Here is an 8,066-nt window from a genome sequence, read left to right on the forward strand (position 1 = left end):
ATTTTCCTAAATGTTTTAAAGGTCTGTTTCCTACAGCTAGATGGACTAATGTATATTTACCATTATCTTTAAATATTATCACCCTTAAAAATCATAGTGATGTTTTGGTGCAAGTAAAATAATCTTTACATGATCATAGAAGGCACCTGTTATTATAGTTACAAACCTAAAAAAGGCAATTGCTGTTAGAAGTATCATTTTTCTAATACATCTAGGATTATGAAAGACAGGGTTTAAGAAGGATATCAGTTTCATTAGCCATAAAAAAAAAAGAGTGGCATTTATTACTTGGTTTCCAGGGAACTTCTATGGTTCAACAGAATAGCTCTTTTAAAGAGCTGCTTTCCTATCACCATATTAGATCCATGCTGGCAGCTTATGCTTAATGGGGGAAATATTCAGGGCCTTATTAGAGAAGGAAAGTGGGATAGATGAGCTTTTCAGGGGAAGATGGGTCTTGTTAGCAGATTAGTCAGTCCTAAATGCTCCCAGAGCGTGTAATACAGAGTAAGACACCCAAAGCAGGGTCACAGAGTCTGTGTGTCTCTGTTAGACCAAGATGTCATTTCTTAAGCCCTTTGTTTGTTATATTCCCCTCTTATGTTCCCCTCTATTTGCCCTTTCCACTGTTTGGTAGGGATTTTAAAAAGTGATAAAGGTATTATCAGTAAGTGAATTTTGCTACTTTGGGAACCTTGAAAAAGATCAGAAAGGAGGCACAATATATCTGTGTATCAGAAAGCAGGAAAGAACCTATGAAGGGTCTGAGGGTTTACCTCATTTGTAAGCTAATAAGTTAGCCTCTTACAGTTTTATCGATGCTGGCAAAAGACACACGACACCTGGGTCAGAAGCAACGGGACTTATTTGTACCAATATCAGTAGTGAGAGTATCAGCATGATATTTAATTTCCACAATGATGTGAAGAGTCTGAAGTAATACCTGCACACATAACGGACTGCCTTACAGGAGAGGAACCCTGAGCTTAGCGAATATGCATCTTTCATAATGGATAGCATGCTAGTCCTTTGCTCTGGAGGATAACACTATCTTTATCTTCCAAGGCTGTAAGCCAGCCTACCTTTGGTCCAGACAAAGACACTATTTCTACTGTCAAAGGCTGTTTACTATACAGACATCCTTGAAAAGAAAAGAGTTCAGAATAAAAGGGGCAAACTTGCAAGATGTGTAAAATGCAAGACACTCGTGGACATGAGAATTCTCTCCCTCTCCTTAGTATGTATATATAAATATTTATATATATCTTTATATCTTCTCTACTTAGTGTGTGTGTGTATACACACACACACACACACAAAGGCACAGCAAGGTTATTTAACTATGTAGAATAGAGTTTAATAAATACTAATTTTTCACTGATTGAATTAACTATTTAGCAACTAGAGATCTAATTAAATATAGAGAAATATATAACATAATATGTAAGTATATATTAACATATAATATATAAATATATAAAACATAAGTAATATATAATGTAAATGTACACTTCAAATAGAATATAAATATATAAGTACATGCTTAAATAAACCTGTTTGGTAAAGAGTTAATTTGATCAATCAAAAATGAGTATTTATTAAACCCTATTCTACATAATTAATTAACTTTTCTGTGTCTTGTTCCCTCACCTGTAAGACTAAGATAATAAAAATATCCACTAATTGCATTAATTTGAAGTTTAAATGAAACTATGCATATAAAGCACCCAAAATTATAGTTGGTTTATATGTATCAGTTCAAAATGTTAGCTCTTATTCTTTTATTATTATATTAATGTTTATATTTTATCATGTTTTCAAAATCAACTGTTGGTTATAACTTACTTTACTAGGTAATTATTAATAGCTACCTATCTATACAGATATATGTTTGCATATATGTGTATATAACGCTTTGCACATTATAAACATATTCTAGCTATAATTTTATTCACCTTTCAGAGAACTTAACTGGAATGATTTTCTTCAGAATGTAGAAGTCTGTTTATTTTATTATTGTTGATTCAAGGAGACTCAAGTTGAAGTGTAGAATCAAGTTAAAATAGAAGAAAGATATTAGTTTATGACATTCTTGCCCCCTCCAGAAACAGGTCCTGAAGTAGCCTTATAATTCTCTCATCCTTTGTAGACAGGATCCTTTTAATAAACTGTGATCCATCAGGCAATAGGAAAAGCAACAGAGGCAGTTTGGGAAGGAAACTGAAAGGACTTTTATTAAAAGCACTATGATTTTCTCCTTAAAGAGTATTCATAGACAGCCCGTTAAAAGGGAGTGAAATCTTCCATTCTTGTGAGAGAACACATCAGGAGAAAGATTCTTTTTTTGTTGAGACTTGCATCTACCAAGAACCTCCTTTTCAATAGCAGGACCAGGTCATGCTACAAAACATATGCTCCTATTTATGGCGCTTTCCTTGTTTCTCAGTGGTCTCAGATCATCTTTCACTTCTTAGGGTATGAAAGCTTAAGGGGAAAGGGAAGCTCAGGTTATAATGAGCTGGAGCTATCAGTAGTTTGTGTATAGGGTGGAGGCAGGGGCGAGGCAGGAGTAAATTAGAAACGGGGATAGCAACAGGATAAAGTTTGTTGGTTTTATTCTTTTGTTAAATATTCTGTATGAAAATTTTATCTCCTTGATCTTTAAAATCACCCTCAGTATTCTGACCTCAACTGAAATTAAACAGTAAAACTAACTTGCTGAATTGAGGTAGGCAAAGTCAAAAAGGCTACTAATTTCCCCAGGTTATTTACCCTGTCTTTTCTGCAAAAAGCACTGGACAACCAAAATAAATGAACATGCACCTGCCTGTTTATAATGAAGAGCAGGCCACCACTGGTGCCTACTAATTACCAGCCCAGGAGCTTAATTAAGATCTAATTATTCATTTTAGTACCATATTGCCTTAATTCTCCTGCAAAAGAGGTCAATCCATAGATACAGTCAGTAGTGGGTCAGTCATCCACCTGGCGGGGGAATGTAGCTTTTGAGGCACTTTCAGAGCACACATGATGGATTTAATAATTTTCCTTTTATCTTTCAAAAATAACATTTTTTTGTTGGAATAAGAAGTCCTCATGTCTCCAAAAGCTTCCATTCACTTCTCATTTAAATGAATAAAACACTTTTTTAGAATGACATTTATTTGTACATTTGAAGGCATGGAAATGTGCATATAAGTACAGTTAGCTGTTGACTTTTTTATTTAATTCATGGCTTAGTCTAAAAGGCTTGAGATGGTTACTTTTTCCTGACATTCACAGCAAAAAGAAAAACCTGCAACAAACGTTAACTTCTGGGATTATAATACAAGTATATATTGTTCCAGTCCTTGTAATATGTCATCAGTAGAAAAAAAGATGCTGGGGGCTCTAGAAGAGTTCTAGAAGCAAAGGGATAGTCTCCTCCCACACCTCACCCTGATTCCCGTTCATAATGTCTACACGAAGCAGCAGGGGATGCCCTTTAAAATTGGCACCTGCCTATTTGATAATATAACTTCTTGAAAACAGTGTTAAATTGTGTATATGATAATTTAACAGTATTATAAGGGTGTATAGGAGTGAGCGACTTCCATTACCTATAGGACAGACTATTCTTCTTCCTGCTTGGGAGAATTTAGTCTGAGATATATATTCATCTAACCAAGAGATCTTGGAAGGAAAAGTATATACAGCTCTGACCTACTTATCTTTAACCAGTGGAAGTTACCAATATTTACTAAGAGAGCCTGTACAACACGTAGTTATCATTGCTTTGAGGTACATGTGCAGTTTGATGCCCAAAAGACCTTAGGGTTGCAAGTTATTTTGGTAAATATTAGTAATCTTCACTGGTTAGAAGTGGGTAGGTGTGGGTCATATGTCTCTTTTCTATCCAGATATCTAATAGGTGATGTTTCAATGCAGATACAAAAATTTATCAAAGGGGTTAAGTCACTTAAATGGCCCACAGGGCTTAGGAACAATGACCATAGTCTATAGTTCTCATATAATCCCATGAAAAAGGAGAATGATTTTTTATGGTTGGGTCAGGGATTTGGTGATTTTCCCAAATCCATCCTATTAGGTTCACCAAAGTTAAAAAAACTTTTATGTGAGTTTAAATTTTGGTTGTGCTAAAAATACCAACCAGCCATGCCAGATTATGAAGTTTACTATATAGTATTTATAAATATCCAGAAGAAAATTTTGATATCAAGAAATTTATGATTTCTATTCTTTCCCAGACAACTTTTAAAAAGTGGCAGAAAATCACTTAATGAGGGTTAAGAAAAGTATAAGAGGAATTTGCAATCACAGACCTTCCTGTCAGTAAAATTGAATATAATTATTACTAATATAACCATGCCCAGAATCACAAGAATATTTTTCTTTTTAACAGTAAGTAAAATATCAAAAAGCATCAAAGAGAGTGCAGTTTGTAAAAAGCAAATTTACCTAATGGCTGCCTACTTTGTAGCTTTTGATTTTGATTCACATCTATTAAGGGCTAACTTCAGCAAATCCCAAACAGCTTAGAAATATTAGACATATTAAGATAGGTTTATACTGTGGCTATACTCCATCCCCAAATCTTGATGGCTTGAAATATAAAGTTTATTTTTCACTCATGTAAAATGCACTGTAGGGCCTTAGAACTCTGCAGTGTACAAACTAAATGTGGTGACTCAGAAATCCAGGCTGTTTAAAACTTGTAGCCCTGCTATTAATAACACGTGACTTTTCTTCTTACCCTCAAGGTATAAGAACAGAACTGGAGAATCATGAGGGTTTTTTTCCCTGCCTCGGATAAGAAATGACACTTATTGCTTCAGCTCACATCTCATTGACCAGGACTAGTTGCATGGTCCCTTCTCATTGCAGGGGACTGGAAAATGGGGGTACAGATAAAATGTTAGCTGAGCATCTGTGTCTTTGTTAAATTAGATTATTAGACATTTTAAGAGCCAGCTCTGAGAAAGAGCACAGGTTCCCAATATTCTCTTTCCAAAAGGTTAATTCCTAGAGTTTACATGCAAAAAGTTCTATGAGATAGGGTAAGATTTTGATTATGTGGAACTTATTGGTGGAGAAAGAATCAAAAAGGAGGGTAGTCAGACTTATCAACAAATGACGCTCACCAATTCTGTGTTCTAGTCTTTACTGCCTTCTTCCCTTTTAGCTAGTTTTCCTTCTTGGGGAGGAGAAACACAAGTATTTCCTACTAGGCTACAAGAGGAGCAGCAAACATAACATTGCTGAATGTGACAGAAAGCATTCTCCCGCATTCCCTGCCCCATCTCTCTGCTCTCTTTCTGTCTCTCTGTCTCTCTGTCTCTCTTCCTACCTCCATAATTTTCCCTCTTTCTTTCCCTCTCCTCTTACTCTTTTGCACTTGAAGACTCTATGCTCTCTTAAAGACACAAATGACACATGCAATCATTTTCTCCTTTCTGTTACTCTTTTATTTAAAATTTTCTTCTGCCTCATCACATTAGGAATGAGATGTCTTCCTTTTATTCATGAGTTGGTAATTTTTGTTTAGGTTTCCTATTTGGAAAATATAAAAAAGAATCCTCAAATTGAAGGGAACAATTTTTTCTCTTCAATTTCCTTTTTATATTATAGAAAATTTCCACTTATTTTAAAATTCCCTGGTTGTATTTCATATTCACAGGTCACTGATCTCACAACTGACTGAACCCAAATGAGAACAATGTAAAAACATTTAATAATAATAATATAGCTATGACCCAGTATGAAAACATTAAGCTAAATTCTTTTATAAAAATACCTCTGACATTTTCTGACTTTGCTTTAATTTTTAGGATACAAGATTATCCCCTCGATATCCCAGTATAAGAAACTGATTTTCACAATTCTGAAGTATCAATTTTCTCTAAAACAAAATTTGTTTCATGCTAATAAAATTGTATTTACTTATACTGTGACTAGGAATCAACTCAAGATGTAAATGTCTCCTTTCATTAAATGTCATGGGTTGATAAGTTTTTATGTTTTTAATTATGATATTGAAAGAGTACAGTATCATTTTTCTCACTAATAGATTTTTAAGTATATGAAAAAAAATTTCTTACTTATCTATAGATCAGCTTCCATAATGGGTTATGGAAGATAAGTCACCCACAACCTCCCAATATGACTTTGTTTGTAGATATAATCAAATTAAGAATCTGGAGATAAGATCATCCTAGATCTTAATCCAATGACAGGTGTCTTTATAGGAAGAAAGGACACAGAGACACACACACAGAAAAAGAGAATGTGAAGCTGGAGGCAGAAATTGAAGTGATGCTGCCACAAGTCAAGGAATGCTTGGGCCACCAGAAGCTGGAAGAGGTGAGGAAAGATTCTCCCTAGAGCCTTCAGAGGGAGTGCAGCCTACTAACACTTTAAGTTCAGATTTTGGGCTTCCAGAACTGTGAGAGAATAAATTTCTGTTGTCTTAAGCCATAAAGCACATGGTCATAGTTTATGGCAGCCCTAGGAAACTAATAGAGTCGCCTAGCGGTTCTGCCCTTCAGGACAAATCTTTAAAACTAAATATGTGAGAAAAGCCATCCTGTGTTAGAATCACATATTTTGGGAGGCTCAACCAGAGCCCTGTAATTAAAGACACCAGCTCCTAGCCTGGACACTTACTCACTAGATGATTTTTAAATATTTTTTCAGTCATGTATTTTTAATTAAAATAGTGAAGACAATTTTAAAATTCTATGCTAACATACCTTCTTTTTTTCTTACTGAACAAATGAATCCTCTTTGGGAAAGTGAAAAAATAAAGTTCCATCACAACTATGGCTTGAAAATGAATTTAACTTATAAATAAGAAGATTTTAAGCTGCAACAGTGTGTATGTGCAGAAAGAAGAGGATATGGCCAAGAATCACTTTCCTCATGATATGAGGTCCACTTTATGGGAAACTACAGAGAAAATTCTTCACATTACGGCAAAATATCATTGCATCACATTTTTATCTCTCTGAATATCTTTAAAGCCTTTTAAAAAATATGAGACAAACTGGAATTTTTTAAAGTTTCTTTTTCTACTTTTTGAAAAATAAAACCCACCCAAATATGACCTATATTTATATAGTTAGAAAAAAACTGATATTTTTCTATGTTCTCAAACTCAGATCAGCTAAGTAGAATGGATTTTCTGGTACAGCCTAGACACCACATCCCCTGGTTTTTGGAGGAGCACCTGTACTGCAATTTCTTGACACCCCTACCATGAAGGTAGAGAGTAGCTTCATGCTTAATATTCAGGACGAGACCCACCACTGACATTTGCAAGGCCCAGGGCAATAATCCAAATGCGAGCCCACAGATCTTGTGTTTAATTATTTTAGAGATGTAAATCAAGCTAACAAACTCAACTTGAATTCTCCTCCCAGTACTTTCTCTTCAGTATAGGACCGTGAATTGCAAGTAGCTCCATTTGGCTAGTTCTGTGAGTTGGAAGGGTCCAGACCCACCAACATCATTAGGTCTTCCTGCAGACCCTTTCCCCTCACTTTAGAATTGGAGCCTGCAAAATCCCCTCCCAGTTTCCACCTCTGTTCATAGATTGTCCAATCTAAACTTCCGTTGCTTATGTCGGGCCATGTTTTTTTTTTTTTTTTTTTGCTGCATTCCAACGCACAGTCTCTAGTATCATATGGATCCAGTTGCTAATAGTAGTTGGTCCTCTCCCATTCATATTTCAGGTTCATGAGAATTTCTTATCATATTTTGTAGTAGATGTTGTCCATGGATGTTTTACTTATTTGTTTGTCTATATAGTTGTTCTATCCATTTTTGAGGGAGGATTCATAAAGAACAAAAGACTTCACACAAAATTCTTGCTTATATGAGAATGACCTATCCAAGCCTCATTTAATTCATCTATAAAATAGGGGGAATGATAGTATCTATCTTATAGGATTGAGATAAGAATCAGATAACATGAGACATGTGCATTTTTAAACACTGGCCCAAAAGTAGAACTTGAACATATTAGCTCTTTTTTTTAGCCAGTAGGATCAAGCATGATCAGAAACTTC

Source organism: Mesoplodon densirostris, chromosome 12, assembly GCF_025265405.1.
Source record: "Mesoplodon densirostris isolate mMesDen1 chromosome 12, mMesDen1 primary haplotype, whole genome shotgun sequence".
NCBI lineage: Eukaryota > Metazoa > Chordata > Mammalia > Artiodactyla > Ziphiidae > Mesoplodon > Mesoplodon densirostris.